The sequence below is a fragment of the Schistocerca americana genome, chromosome 1, assembly GCF_021461395.2.
Source record: "Schistocerca americana isolate TAMUIC-IGC-003095 chromosome 1, iqSchAmer2.1, whole genome shotgun sequence".
NCBI classification, from domain to species: domain Eukaryota; kingdom Metazoa; phylum Arthropoda; class Insecta; order Orthoptera; family Acrididae; genus Schistocerca; species Schistocerca americana.
This window is the reverse complement of record NC_060119.1, coordinates 320,828,692-320,845,484: the sequence shown is the minus strand read 5'-3', so window position 1 is coordinate 320,845,484 and position 16,793 is coordinate 320,828,692. Positions and strand designations below refer to the sequence as shown.

The window sequence follows — 16,793 nt, the reverse complement described above, 5'->3', positions numbered from 1 at the left end:
ATTGTTGATTTTTATGCGGCTTTTGGCCTTTTTATATTTTTAATGCGGTTTTTGGTCTCAAAGACAATTAAAAACAGATTTTTCCCATTCGATGTGGCACTGCTTTGCTATAGCGGATGGCTTACCTAAGAAACAGTGTCACAACTGTTGAATGGCGAACTTGTGCGGTCATGCGCATTGTACAATGTTGTTGGTTTAATGTGCAACTCACACGGTAGCCGTATAGCCGAAGCCATTTAAGGTAGGACACTTACAGAGCCATCTAATGTGAAAATTTTCGTTAGATTCTTTTTGCCTCCATAAAGCTTCCCCCTTCTTCAAAAAATGGTTCAAATGGCTCTGAGCACTATGGGACTCAACTGCTGAGGTCATTAGTCCCCTAGAACTTAGAACTAGTTAAACCTAACTAACCTAAGGACATCACAAACATCCATGACCGAGGCAGGATTCGAACCTGCGACCGTAGCGGTCTTGCGGTTCCAGACTGCAGCGCCGTTAACCGCACGGCCACTTCGGCCGGCCCCCCTTCTTCGATAACATTCCCTTCCAATTTGAGGTCATTCTGAGCAGCGGCTCTTTTTTCAGATTTTGAAATTGGAACTTTAATTTTAATCATCCTTTATGTAGATAGTCGAAGGGACCTGACAAATTGGTTAAGTCAGAGGACTTAACTCCTGCAGATGCAACCAAACTTAACATTACTGACGATGGAGCAAAAATGCTTTCAGTTACTAACAATCTGCGTGAATATTTGTGTAATTTAGCAGAGGAGACGTGGGCGTTACACAACAGCAACTGACGTTCCTAATTTTAAAAAAATGGTTCAATTGGCTCTGAGCACTATGGGACTCAACATCTGAGGTCATCAGTCCCCTAGAACTATTTAAACCTAACTAACCTAAGGACATCACACACATCCATGCCCGAGGCAGGATTCGAACCTGCGAGCGTAGCAGTCGCGCGGGTCCAGACTGAAGCGCCTAGCAAAGTTTTCATAATTAATAATTTCAGTTACTATAATACGCCCCATTAGCTGAGTGGTTAGCGCGTCTGACTGCCTTGCACCGGGCCTAAGTTCCAGTTCCGGCCACGTCGGAGATTTTCTCCGCCAGGGACTGGGTGTTGTGCTGTCATCAACATCATTTGATTCGCAAATAGTTAGAAAACGTTCTCGCACTTTCACGAGGGAGAACACAAGGCGCAGACAGATGGGATACACAAATTCCGTTCCGGTGGGGAAGTGGCGGCGTCAGGAAGGCCAACCCGCCACCATCCATCAGTAACATTGCCAAATACGAAAAACAACATGCCGACCCCGAGAAGGTACGGAACAAAGGCCAGAAAAAAGAGAAATAATCGGGATTTCTTGTCCATTACAATTCTCGTACGTCCCTGTCAAGTCAAGTTCAAAGCCCAACGGATTTTACCCACTAGGCTACGACAAATTTGATGGAGTAAGTTTTCTCCAAGACAAGCGTCTGCGCATTAATGTCTTCTCGTTCTTTGTTGCGGAAATGCGTCTGATACCATACAGTTTCTCATGATTCGCCACTAAAATCGTCAAGTTTACCTAGTGAGGTAAACGAACCGCTCCTGTACCGAAAATTAGTGTCATGAAAAGTAGAACATTAGCTTAGTCACTTACAGTGATACGCCTGTTACATGAGTTCAGGGTACGTAACACACGTCAAACGTTCTTCGTTATCTCAAACATCGCCTTCAAGGTTCTTTCCTAGGTAAAGCAGCGTCTCTCGTTTCCACTATATCTCTCACTTATTCCGATGCCAATCAATCATTCATCATCAGCTCTCAGAATTCTTTGAATTTTATAACTCCATGCAACACCAGCATCAGCATGGATTACAGAACAGAAATGGGCGACGAAAATGTTGAACGGCGTAGTGGAATTTAGGATGCTTGAGATAAAAGAATGAAGGAAAACCGGAGAAACTGACGTTTTGTGGACACTCTTACAGAAAGAGAACCAATCATGTATACAGTTATGAAGGATGTCAAATGTGTGTGAAATCTTTTGGGACTTAACTGCTAAGGTCATCAGTCCCTAAGCTTACACACTACTTAACCTAAATTATCCTATTGACAAACACACACACCCATGCCCGAGGGAGGACTCGAACCTCCGCCGGGACTAGCCGCACAGTCCATGACTAGTCATGAAGGATCGCAGATTCATTTCAGAGTTAAAGTCTTGGAGTATCCGGATGTATTAATTACTTTTAACTCTCTATCACACGATCTAGATTTCTTAAATTATTCATTAACAGATTTTCCAATAAATATGACATTAGTTCATTTTCTGAGAAGTGACAACAGACAGCCAGTACCAACAGCAAATTATGCTCTGGAACCACTTAAATTTCTGTTGATGACAAGAGGACACCAGCGTTTTTTGCATGGGCATAAAGATTTATCTGTCGTTTACTTTCAAATCTCCGTCAAAGAATTTAATTTCTGTTCGTGAAGAGCCATCAGTTTATTTCGCCTGAGACTGAAATCATTAAGACGTGACAGTTACTTCCTGATGTGGTTCTAAGTTCTTTCGGTGCTCTGGTCACTTTATGTTGCGCGCATAATCACGGAATTGCCTCACATCGGACGTAATGTGGCCTTTTCTAAGGTAAGTGAGCCGTTGTAGGGGAGAAGGTCAACTCTAAAGAGGAGTATGAAAGTTTACACTCCCCATAACACAGGGCTAAAACAGGCCGTTGCCTGCTCCTTGAGACTGTGAAGATAACGATAAAGGCAAAGCAATCCCCACTCCAGCGGTACGCGCTGGGAACGGCGGACTACAAACGAAGCAGCCCAGTACTAACTTCACGGTGCCAGTGGCACGGATTTCATCAGTACTAACATCACCCGGCAAAACTAGCTGAAAACTGCTCACGTTGGCAGCGTCATCGTGTTCACGTCCGAGAAACAGAGAAGACTAACATAGTACACTGTGGTATTCTTAAAAGTAGAGCGTTCTCACCCCCCCCCCCCCCTACGAAGTCCTGCATAGCACAACAATAAAAACAGCGATCGGCATTTTTGTTTGGCGAAACTCCTGCCGCACTAACAACGTGATAACATTTATTCACAGTCTATTGTGCATGAATTCACGGTTCATTTGAATAAATCACTGGCTATTTAATTCTGATGGATCATTCTTTCGTAAATATTGGTGTACTGTAGTAAGCCTTTTCTGAAGCTGCTTTGTGTCACTCGCACCTGATGACTCATCTTTGCTGCCAACTTTTAATATAAAATTTCTTAAAGAGAACAATTTTTCTTGGAGTTTCCGTACTACCCATTAAGTCCAGTACTGTGTGATAAAATATGTGACGTTTCCTCAATGTTTGGTATTCCTTCGCTTCATGCATAAATATCGCTGAATTTGCTGTCTAACAACATATTTATCCATATCGTCAACAGGATTTTCACTGTGTTCAATTTGCTTCTTCTTTCGGTGTAGATACGTAAATTCCACTCTGCTCAGAATCGTGCTCCTACTGCCGAGCCGGCCGCTGTGACCGAGCGGTTCTAGTCGCTTCGGTCCGGAACCGCGCTGATGCTACGATCGCAGGTTCGAATCCTGCCTCGGGCATGGATGTGTGTGATGTCTTTAGGTTAGTTAGGTTTAAGTAGTTTTAAGTCTAGGGGACTGATGACCTCAGATGTTAAGTCCCACAGAGCTTAGAGCCATTTGAACCTACTGCCGAAATTTGCACACCAGCCTGCACGTTTCGTCATCCTTTCCCTTAGCACTGTCATTCCTTTCTTCTTCTTATTGTGAATAAATTTAATGAAATTAACAACAACCTGTCGCGGCAGCCCGCGAAGGCAATTTCTGCAATCGCTTTCTAGCTCTGCGAGGTGACGAAGTGTACTATCTTTAACTGGAACGTGACACCTGGTCGCATGATCATGTTACTTCCCATTATGATAACCGCTATACTTCACGTTGTTGAGTAATACACGTGTGTACGTAAGCAGAGGAAAGGGACAACGTGCTACAATGGTACCACCACCTCTTTTTTAACGCTTGTGCACCACGAGCATCTCAGAGCGGCAATGCTTGTTGGTTGTTCGGGTGCTACTGTCGCAAGCATCTACGGAAAGTGGCTGAAGGACAGTGAAATCATGAGGACAAGACGTGGATGTCAGAGGCTTGTCTGCTCTGTAAAGCAAAATTCGGGGTTATCTGATGACAGAGTACAATGCTAGTTCAGGCAAAAGTGTTTCGGAACACGCCTCTCAGCGCATATTTTGAACTTGGGTGTCCGCAGCTAACGAGCCCTTGCATCTTCCCATTTTGACCCAACGACATCTACAATCTCGACTGCACTGGCCACAACATCGTCGAGATGGACCGTGGAACAATGAAAACATGTCGCCTGGTCAGATGAATCACGTTTTTTGTTACTTCATGTCGATGGTCGTGCCCAAATACCCTGTCATCCAGGCGAACGACTGCTCGAAACATGCACTGTGACAAGGTCTCATGCCGGTGGGGGCAGTACTTTGCTATGGAAGGAGACTTATCTGGACTACCATGGGACTTACAGAGGTAATCCAAGTCACTATGACAGCTGTTAACTACATTAACATTGTTGTGAACCGTTCTTTATGTATAAGGGGCTTTCAAATGAAACCCAGTCACTAGTGTAAAGCAACGGTAGCGATTTTATTAACTCATAGTACACATACTGAAAAATTGTCGCCGAAACTGTTGGCACACTGATTCCATTGCGACTCTAGCCGGTCTATTCCAGCCTTGAACAAGCTAGTAGGCTACGGTCGGATCCAGGCCTGGAGACAGTCACACACTTCGTTGTCCGTTGCCACTCGATGTCCGCAAATAGCTTGTTTTAGAGGTCCACGGTGATTCTGCGGTTGTCCAAGACTAAAGCATTCACTGCAGCAACCATTTTCGGTGTACTGACACGATGAGCCTGTCCAGGACGAGCATCGTCTTCCAGTGACTCGCGCCCCTCAAGGAATCGTTTGCACCATTCCACAACACTTGAACAACTCAGACTGCACTCACCGTACACAGCCTTCATCCGTCGATACATTTCACAGCCTCCAGCTCCCTCCGCCGCCAAAAATCGAATCACTCCTCGTTGTTCCTGCTTGCTCGCTGCCTGTTCAGTAATGGACGATACCTGTGTGACCACCTTCTCTTCGGTGTGAAACCACACTGGCGCTATGCTACTTCAAAAGGTGCGCACGCGTCAGTCTCTCTGCCAATAGACGGCGCCACAATACCCGCACTTACGTGGTGCCACCTTACGTGTAAGGCAAAGTAGACAAGCTGACCAGGTTTCATTTGAATGAACTTCATATTCCCGACGAGAATGCATCTTCCAACACAACAACTGTTCGTGTTACAAATTGTGAATAACGATATAGTGGTTTGAGGAGCATCATTTCAGAACTCCCGTTGATGTTTTGGCCACCAAATTTGCCAGATCTGTAAGCGACTGAATACATCTGCGGCGCTACCGGGCACCAGCTCCTCGCCCACAAGCCACCGGCCCATAATTTACGGACATAGCGTGACCTGTGCGTAGACATCTGGTGCCACATACCTTCGGAAACCAACACAGAACTTGTCGAATCCATGCCACGCAGAATCGCTGCTGTATTGCGTTTCAAAGTGGCAAGTGGTCATATTTTTGGCTCATCGAGGAATGACGGCGGCGGTCGCACCTGTGCAGTGCCATTCATGTCTTCCACATATTCCCATTTGCCTTTCAGTAAATCCAAGTAGCACCCTCTCTACCAAACGAAACTCCGAGGTCATAAATTTTAAAAGGAACTCACAGAAACATCACACTGGCTCCACCAAGAGTGAGCAAGTGACAGTTTTCGTGGACCCGTTGCACTTACGGATGGGCGGTGTACAGTGCACATAGACTTTGAAGGGCTCTGAGTGAGTCTGAGCACAGGATACAATCGAAAAAGCTGTGTAGTCGGATGTACGCCGTGGACTGATGCAGGGTGAAGAGCTCGGTTGTAAATATTGAGCAACGTGCCGGGAGCCGATATCTAAAGACACGGGTGCCAGTGACGAAGGCACACCTCACCCCATGGTCAGTCCGAGAGTCATTAGTGTATACCAAGGTACGAAGGTCGTGAAACGAGGCGATAGACCGAGGCTGGAGTAGTGTCCTTAGGAAGGCCAAGGTTAACATGGGCCGCTTCACGAAGCCAAGGTGGTGAAGGGTTCACACCTACCGGGAAATGTGCAGTTAGTGTGAAGCCGCCGTACCAAATGCCGAAAGCGGACTCCAGGAGTTAACACAGAAAAGGGACGCGCCCCATACTCGTGATCAAAGGTATCATCAAAGAAGGAGGCATAGGATGGGTGGCCACGCATGGCAGACAAACGGCATGAATACCTGCTGAGAAGAAAGTCACGGCGGTAGGACAGTGGTAGTTCAGCAACTTCAGCATACAGACTCTTAACCAGGCTAGTGTAAAAGGCGCCTGTGGCTACACAGACGCCAGGATGGTGGATAGTGTTGAGATGGCGTAAGAAGGATGGAAGTGCAGACGCATAAACAAAGCACCCATAGCCGGGTTTCGAACGGAAAACGGATCGGTACAAACGGAGGAGAGTGGTTCGATCAGCACCCCAGGAAGTACAATTCAAGACACGTAAGACATTGGGGAACCATGTACAGTGGGCTTCCAGGTAAGTCATATGGGAGGACCAAGAGAGTTTCCTATCGAGCATGAACCCCAGGAATTTCGTAGTTTCAACGAACGGAAGGGTAACAGGCCCAAGATGTAAAGATGGTGGGAGAAACCACTTGCGTCGCCAGAAATTCATACATACAGTTTTGTCGGTGGAAAAGCGAAAGCCACTGTCGATGCTCCAGGAGGCATCGCTGAAGATGATGCTCAGTGAGACAGGTCCGTGGAGAACTGCAATAGATGGCAAAATCGTGAACAAAAATGGAGCCGCAGATGCCTGGCGGAAGTCAGACCATTATTGGGTTAATGGCGATAGCAAAGAGGATGACAGGACAGAACCCTGAGGCACACTGTTTTCCTGGATAAAGTTGTCCAGCAAGGCAGAAACCACAAGCACCTTGAAAACTCGATCTTTTAAAATTCCTGAAGGAAACAGGGCAGACAGCCATGAAAAGCCCCACGTGTATAGGGTACAGAGGATACCAGTTCTCCAGCAGGTGTCGTAGGCCTTCTCTAGATTGAAAAATACGGCCACAGTCTGGGATTTCCGAGGAAAACCATTCATGACATGGGTGGACAAAGTAACGAGATGGTCAACTGCAGAACGCTACGCTCGAAATCCACACTGCGCATTCGTCAGTAAATTGCGAGACTCGAGCCACCATACACATCGGGCATGAATCATACGTTCCATCACCTTGCAAACACAGCTGGTAAAAGAGTTGGGGCAGTACCTAGAAGAAAGTTTTTTGTCCTTACTGGGCTTAGGTATGGGTATGTCGGTGGCTTCACGCCAGCGTCCGGGAAATGTGCCCTCTGCCCAGATGCGGTTTTACGTTTTAAGCAGAAAGTGCTTGGCCGCAAGAGAAAGGTGTTGCAACATCTGAATGTGGATGGCGTCTGCCCTTGAGTGGGGGGGGGGTAGGAGGAGGATCGGGACGAACTGAGAGCATGATCTAGCTCCCCCATAGTAAATGCGGCACTGTAGGACTCACGATTCGGAGAAGAGAAGGGTATCGCCCGAGCCGCATCCCCTCGTTTCCGATGGAAAAGGCAGGGTGCGAAATTTCCGCAATATGGTGGCCCTAGGTGTTGGAGACAGCAATAGGGTCCACAATAACATCGTCTGCTAGTGTCTGGCCGGAAACTGGGGAATGGATCTTGGTCCCAGAGAGCTGTCTGAGGTTGGCCCACAGAACAAAGAAGGAGATGGAACTGTTAAAAAAACTAGTGAATGAAATCCAGCTAGCTCTTTTGCTATCCCGAAGAACGCGACGGCACTTTGCACGTATCTGTTTATAATTAATGCAATTTGCCATCGTAGGATGACGGTTAAGAACGCGGAGAGCACGTCTCTGTGCCAGAATTGCGTCGTGGCATGCCTCAGTCCACTGAGGGACTGGGACACGACGTGGTAAAGAGGAAGTGCGATGAATGGAACGTTCTACAGCAGGAAGGATTACGTTTGTGTGATATTCCATCTGGTCATCACAACTGGGGAAATCTTGCTGCCGGCCGCGGTGGTCTAGCGGTTCTGGCGCTGCAGTCCGGAACCGCGGGACTGCTACGGTCGCAGGTTCGAATCCTGCTTCGGGCATGGGTGTGTGTGATGCCCTTAGGTTAGTTAGGTTTAAGTAGTTCTAAGTTCTAGGGGACTTATGACCTAAGAAGTTGAGTCCCATAGTGCTCAGAGCCATTTGAACCATTTTTAGCCAAATCTTGTTCTTCCAAGGTCGCCAGGGAGGAGTAAAGCTGCCAGTCAGCCTTAGTAAGCTGCAATTTGGGTGTGCACTCGGATGGGACAGGAGTCAGCAAATGGATAGCACACGGGAAATGGTCGCTCGAGTAGCTGTCACAGACAACGGACCACTCAAGACGATGGGCAAGCTGGGCAGTGCAAAAAGATAGGTCCAAATGGGAATAGGTGTGCGAGGAGTCGGAAAGGAAAATGGGTACACCAGTGTTAAGTCCGAAAAGGTTAAGCTGGTTAAGAAGGTCAGCCAAGAGGGCACCTCTCTGACTGGTCCTGGGAAAACCCCAAAGGGGATGATGCGCAGTAAAGTCACCGAGAAGCAAAAATGGGGAAGGTAGCTGCTCAGTGAGCTCAACGAAGTCTGCCCTGGTGACATCGAATGATGGAGGGACATAAATGGTACAGAGGGAAAAAAGTCAGGTGGGGAAGGAAAAGGCAGACTGCAACAGCTTGGAGATGGGTAGTCAGGGAGATGGGTTGACTATGAATGTCATCCCTTATGAGCAGTATGACTCCCCCATAAGATGGAATGCCGACCTCAGGGAGAAGGTCAAAACGAATCGGTAAGTAACGGGAAAGCTCAAAGTGGTCGTGAGGGCGCAATTTCGTTTCCTGAAGGCAGAGTGCAAGGGGATGCTGTGATGCTAAAAGCAGCCATAAATCCTCTTTGTGGGACCGAAGGCCGCGAACTTTCCATTGGAGAACAGTTATGATAAGGAAGAGATGTATGGGTGTCAACTCGGCAGCTGCCAAGACACAGCCAGTGCAGAGTCGCTACTAGAGGGCACAGCAGCAGGAGGATCCTGCTCCATGGGGTCCACAGAAGCAGCGGCTTGCTTGTCAGATGGTCCATGGAGTCCAACACTGAAAAACGGTTGGCGGTGTGCACCAGCGATACGGAGGCCGGCCGGGCTAAGGTCCACGGGGCGACACCGTCGAAGTGGATCTTCGAGATGGCAAAGGAGAAGACTGTTTGCTTTTAGTGGACTTCTTCCGATTAAAGGAAGACTTCGGCGGTGTTTGGCTGGAGGGACGGAGGAAGTCTACATAGGACTACTCCTTCTGTCCTTTCCGGCCCAACAGTTGTGCAGCTGGTGGCTTCGCCCCTTGAGGCGAGAGTTTGGTGGTTTGTTGCGCAGCTGGACCGGGGGATGGCGATGCTACCTTGACACTGGGCGATTTCACAACCTCAGAGTCGAATATGAGGTCGCATGTCTGCATGGTCATATCCTCCATGAGCGAGGGGTAACAAGAACAGAACTATAGGTGTCATACGGGAGAACACGGGGTCTGCGACTAGCCAGTAACTTGCGAGTGACTGGGGAAGGCAGTCTTTCCTTTACCTGGCTCTCTTGGACAGGCTGCTCATCAAGACAGACGGGACAATCCCGAAAGGAGGCAACATGGCCGCCATTGCAGTTGACAGTGGGGAGAACGAAGTGGACAATCACCCTCATGCATCCCTACCAAAGGTTACACATTTGGCTGGGTGTCGACAACACGTTCTAGCGAGGTTGAAACGATGACACTGGTAGCTGCACATTGGGTACGGAATGTACGGAAATAATGTGATAAATACATAGCCTTCTTTGATCTTGTATGGCAGCACCACTCTATCAAAGGTGAGGAAAAAGAGTGCGGGTGGGCACTAAGAAGGAATCTACCTTTTTCATTACATGATGAATGGCAATGACACCGTGATCAGAGGTAAGATTGGATTTTGGCCTCGGTTAGACCGTCGAGCAGCCTGGTGTAAATTACACCAAGGGAAGAATTCAAAGTTCTGTGAGGCATCAAGCAGCTGTTGTGCTTGAGAATCAGAAGCAATGTCCAAAAGCAAAGTACCATTCCGTAAACGAGAGCAGGATTTCACAGGGCCAGCAATTGCATGAACACCTTTTTCAATAATAAATGGATTGACCAAGGTGAAGGACTGACTGTCTTAAGTACGTGAGCCCACAAGGAACCATAGTGCAGTGGGAACTGTCTTTGAATCATTAACCTCATTACGTACGTTTCGTAGATGTCGATTGGGAAGATGATTGAGTCACTATAAGAAAATCCCCCAAGGTTACCAGAATCTTCGGAGGCGCACTCGTCCCAACTGGGGGCTCCCGTCACAAGGTGGCGCACCCACCCTAGGTGATTTTTCACAGCTCAGGTCACACCTCCTGAACATCTGACAGAGGGACTAATCGGCAATTTGGGAATGTTGCAGCTCAGGCAATCATCCCTCCCTGGACCTGGCCTGTACCAGAGGGTACGTGCGAACCCTATCAGTCGACCCAGGGCTGGGAATTACGCATTACCCAGTCACCTGTTATGCGTCAGACGTGTGGGCCAGCCTTCAGGAGCACACAGGGAGGAAGAAGAAAAAAAAGAGGATCCTCAAACGCCGAAGCGGGGGAACAAGAGGAGAAGGGAAACAAAGAAAGGAAAAGGGAGTGAAAAACAAAGATGAGACTGTTCGTAAGTCAGATGCAGAATGCAGAACATTCCCAATAATACCCCAAGACATTTTCCCCATGGGAGGAGAAAAAGAACAGCAAGAGGATGGACATGCAGCAAGGAAGGGAAAAATATGCTGCAAAGGCTGGGGCCCCGTGGTAGCCAAGCACGAACCCGCCAAAGAGTGGCAAGCCCCCTTGGGGGATCCATCGTTATGAGAATTCTAATCGTGCAAGGCCTTTGGACATTGTGGCACGGAATGTAAAAGAGTGTGGATATGTCCTTGAGGAATTTCCCACCACAAAATCTGTGTCCATGACCACAAAGTTCGAAATAATAATGACGGTGATGTTCTCGATCAAGAAATCACCGACGTGTTCGAGGGGAGACGCGGACTACTGGACTGCAGACCAAGGAAGCAGTGTTATCTGTGCCTTTTCGTCGACGGAGAGTATGCTGTAGCGCTTAAACGTAGCCTATCACTTACTGCTAGTATACTGTTTCACATATTCTTATGATCTGGATCCTTCCAGTTAATTCTACCTGTCGTTTTAAGTTTTATAGGCGCTATTGTAGCTAATGACATTCATTTATACCGTATTATTTACAAAATAATTTACTTTGTGTTAACGTATCTAAATGCATTTTTAATACACCTATTTGAGATATCTCTTTAATATGAAACTTCCTGCGAGATTAAAACTGTGTGCCGGACCGAGACTCGAACTCGGGACCTTTGGCTTCCGCGGCAAGTGCTCTACCAACTGAGCTACCCAAGCACGACTCACGCCCCGCCCTCGCAGTTTTAATTCCGCCAGTACCTCGTCTCCTACCTTCCAAACTTCACAGAAGCTCTCCTGCGAAGGTAGGAGACGAGGTACTGGCGGAATTAAAGCTGTGAGGCCGCGGCGTGTGTCGTGCTTGGGTAGCTCAGTTGGTAGAGCACTTGCCAGCTAATGGCAAAGGTCCCGAGTTCGAGTCTCGGTCCGGCAAATAGTTTTAATCTGCCAGGAAGTTTCATATCAGCGCACACTCCGCTGTAGAGTGAAAATTTCATTCTATCTCTTTAATATCTTTACACGTTCATTACGTGATGCAGTACATTTTTTTTCTGAAACGAGGTTCGTTTTATTCAGAATTCCAATGCCCTCTATTATTCCCGACTCTTTCGGGTACAAAACCCTATTTTTCAACATAATCTCCCTCCAATGCGACGGCCTTACGCCAACTTAGTGTGAGGTGTGTATGCCCACATGGTACCACTCTACTGGTGGACGTCGGAGCCAACGTCATGTTGCATCAATAACCTCCCCATCATCGACATACTGCTTCCCGCCGAGTGCATCCTTCATTACGCTATAAGGATGGAGGTCGGGAGGTGTGATATCCGGGATGTATGCTGGATGAGGTAGAATAGTCCAATGAAGTTTTGTGAGCTCCTCTGGACTGTGTACACTCCTGTGAGGCCATGTATTGTCATGGAGAAAGAGAAGTTCAGTTGTATTTTTGTGGTGACGAACAAGCTGTAGTCATTTCTTCCATTTCCTGAGGGTAGCACTATACACTTCGAGTTGATCGTTCCACCATGACGTAGTATATCAAACAGAATAATCCCATCAGAGTCCCAGAAGATCGTCGCCATGATTTTACTAGCTGGGGGTCGAGCTTAGAACATTTTCTTCGGACGAGGTGTACGCTTATACAGGCCAGTTAGCGTAACAATATTTTTAGTTGTTTTGTAGCTTGTGCAATTTTTTAAGTTTTACTTACTTTTTAATCGTCTTCGTAGTCGAGGCTCCTATGGAATATAAATACACAGGTACTCGGTCTGGAAACAGCCAGCCAGAAACTGGTAATGGAAGAAAGTTCCATCTCCAGTTTTTGGCTGGCAAAACGAGGAGAGGCGGTGTCATAGAGCTCTTCATAATTATATTGGTTGCCTATGTCATGACTCTGCTCAGTGTATCACGGAGTAATGATACGTGACATTGCTAGTGGTGATCCTCTTCGTCGGATGGGAGCGTTAAGGTAAGCAGTGTTTTGGTGCTATGAAAAGGAGTAGGCTGTGCGCCTCCAAATAATTTCACTTTCCCTCTCCATTCCGTTCTGTCCTCATCTATAAAACAAACACAATATTATCCTTTCCGTGCACTCATTGCAGTCATCCACAGATACAGAACCACAACTTGTAATGACTTCCAAGCTTGTGGGGGGGGGGGGGGGAGACAAAGTTAAAGAACTTTCACTTGGACATTATTTACGGTAGCTATACGGGTGTAGGGAGTTCCGTGTTAGAGGACGGTGCCCAGTTTGGGGTTGGGTCAGGGTCACTTCACCGAACCCGGGTGATCGGCAAGAGGAACGCCACGGCCGCAGAGATGGCTTTAGTTGGCAGCCTTTTGTTCCTCACTGCCAGCCACCCGTCCTCCGACAATTGCATGGATATTTGACACAGTGGCAGCTTGCAGGGGAATAGCACATTGTGTAACGTCGGTTCCCTGTTGACTCCAGGGCGGCTTGGTCTTCTTGTTCATTTCCAAAAATTCCCCAATAACCAGAAGAATGGTAACTGCTTCCAATGCTGTTGAAGGAAGTACGTTTGATCATCTATTAACTGGACAATTTTCTCTGCTGGGTTAAAGTCGTACGGCATGAATGGCTAGGAGACATCCTTCGAATCGGCAGGCAACTTTTATTCGCAAAGTATGTGAGCTGTGTTCGGGGTACAAGTCTGCAACGATATTGTGTGGTACTACGAGAATCGATACAGACGAGAGAGACATATTTGCTCCATTGCCTTCAGGGTCGCATGGAGCACTCCACTAAACGCAGTATATTCAAGAGGAAGGCGAATCCCTAGGACACGGCTGAGGAATGCTTCTGTACAATCAAAGGAACCCCCTTGTTTGAAACCATTAGGGTACACAACTCTGAAACTTTGATGTCTTTGTGAAATGTTAAAAGAAAACAGAGACTGAAATTTAAAATCTGGAATACATATTTCTTATAATGCATCAAACTTAAAACAATTCTGGGCCTCTGTGGGGGCCAAGGTGCTCCCACTTTGGCGTAATATTCTAAAACTAGCCACACCCATCTCTAAAAAGAAATCTTTCGGGCGAATCCCATAGGACTTCTCGCTCGTTGTTGATTATGGTAAAGTTTTTCCATTGGCGGCGGAGCAGTGGTATGGTATGGTATGCAGGTGTGTATGACGTGGACAGTGTTTTATAAGTTTGTCGCATAATTAGGAGCTGTCATCATATGTGAAGCGGGGGTCTCAATAGCCTCAGCGCAAATGCTCGGTATGGGGCTGCTTCTAAAGCCGTCAGTGGCCACCACCCATCCAACATTTCTAAATATGAGGCTCATGCTAACCCATACAACGCGGAACCGATAATCGTGCCGACAGCATGCGAAGGCTCTGTAAAACTGGAGCAGACAAGTTTAAAATAGAACATGGAACAGTTAAAAAGGACTCACACGTAAAATGCGAATTAGGACATATGAATACAAGATGTTAACTACTCGTACTCCTGAAACAATAAAAATATGAGTTCGCGACTGGTCATGACGTGAAATGGAGACTATCTGTAGAACAGCCGAGGGAGTTTTAATTGTTTAACATTTTGTTGCACTATCCACTGCAGGGCTGTGTCACCCAAAATTGAGAAATTGCAGCTGTGATATTGATGACGGGGTATCGAGGTGCCTACTTTTTTGGCCTACCAAGACCTACGCATTAAACACCTCTGTTAAATGTTCTCAAGCTAAATAGCGATTAATGGGCTCGTACCTCATCGTGAGAAAACCATTTCGCCAGGCAGAGGTTTTTGTGATTTTTCTCTCAGAGATAAGGAGAGAACTTGCGCAGAATACATATCATCAACAAAAAGAAAACAAAATTAAGGAAGACGATGATATTGACGAGAGAAAAACTCAAGTTGGAAAATAAGACATATAAAAATTTTTCTTTTGTCTTTGGTAACAATGGGCAAAATCGATCGCCTACAACAGCCGTCCTCAGGTGCGTGTCATATGAAAAAAATACCTGCAATCTCCGATTAAATGATACTTGCTCCAGCGAAACATACGATTCCTTCATTGTGAAATTCTATTGCAGATATGTTTAACTTACAGATCACACGAACGAATTCTTATTTTAAAGGTCAAGGAGGATATATGGTAAACTTTCCTGTGTCCCACCTTTCTTGGCAGGATTTTTAAAACTTTTACCCTCCTTAACACAGTAACTGACAATAATTATCATTACTGTGATGTCGAGAGGTTTTCCATCGCACTTGTAATTGCAGTTCTACTAGGAGCACATTTAGAATGAGTCTATTCTCTCTGTCTCTTGTCAACCAGCCGTTGAATGTGAACAATCTACGTCACCCGTAGTAACAACTAAGATTTTCACGCAGTCCAGAAAACTATTCGGAGTTTGGATGGAGAGATTGTTCTTTAAATTAGTTCCCTCTGCAGCCGAAAAAATACACAATGTGTCATTTAGAACACGTGTTCATGGCAGCTGCAACAAATACATTTTATTAATACGCTTCAGGAACGACTCACTTATTTACTGGATTTATGTCCTTCGCGATTTTACCAAGTTCAGGCCAATGCACGGGCGTTTAGTGTCGTGCAACATAAGACTCTAGAATAAGCGGGACTCTGTTTCAGCTGAGACATGCATTCCAACTGAACGTTTCGCAATAGGAGCACTGAAATTCACAGTTATAGCATCCACAAGCAAATAACATGAGTAACGATCAATTATTCTCGCGAACAGTGAGCACCTCCTGGTTAAGTAGAACTCTTGCAAGGTTCAGTTTTTCGCACACAGGTTAGCTTGAAACTGTAAAAGTAATACCAAAATCCATATTTCATTAGTTTAAATGTACAGCTAAAAAAGCTCAGCATGTTTTAGCACACGAGAGAAAGAAGAGAAAAAACACGTTCTAAAAATGTGAATAAATTTCAGCTTCTGAATATTCAACTTTTGGATAAGTTTTTCATCTTGGCAAGTAAGTCTACTCGCGTGTATTCTTAATTCAAGTAGGTTTTGTAAAAACCTTCTTTTAGCTTAAATTCAGTATCTGAATATAAAGAACATTTTAATTCTTCATTACAATTAATTACCGGAGAGGGTAAAATTTCATGTTGTAGTATGATGCTTAGTACAACGTTGTTGTTGTCTTCAGTCCTGAGACTGGTTTGATGCAGCTCTCCATGCTACTCTATCCTGTGCAAGCTTCTTCATCTCCCAGTACTTACTGCAACCTACATCCTTCTGAATCTGCTTAGTGTATTCATCTCTTGGTCTCCATCTACGATTTTTACCCTCCACACTGCCCTCCAATGCTAAATTTGTGATCCCTTGATGCCTCAGAACATGTCCTACCAACCGGTCCCTTCGTCTTGTCAAGTTGTGCCACAAACTCCTCTTCTCCCCAATTCTGGTCAATATCTCCTCATTAGTCATGTGATCTACCCATCTAATCTTCAGCATTCTTCTGTATCACCACATTTGAAAAGCTTCTATTCTCTTCTTGTCTAAACTATTTATCGTCCATGTTTCACTTCCATACATGGCTACACACCATACAAATACTTTTAGAAACGACTTCCTGACACTTAAATCTATACTCGATGTTAACAAATTTCTCTTTTTCAGAAACGCTTTCCTTGCCATTGCCAGTCTACATTTTATACCCTCTCTACTTCGACCATCATCAGTTATTTTGCTCCCCAAATAGCAAAACTTATTTACTACTTTAAGTGTCTCATTTCCTAATCTAATTCCTTCAGCATCACCCGACTTAATTCGACTACATTCCATTATCCTTGTTTTGCTTTTGTTGATTTTCATCTTCTACCCTCCTTT

General features: G+C 45.9%; 1 protein-coding gene across 1 annotated transcript in view; it reads right to left on the bottom strand.

Moving 5' to 3' along the window:
* Positions 1-16,793, bottom strand: part of LOC124598646 (protein furry) — a 1,150,963-nt gene that overhangs the window by 662,993 nt on the left and 471,177 nt on the right. The gene's annotated exons all lie outside the window — the stretch shown is intronic.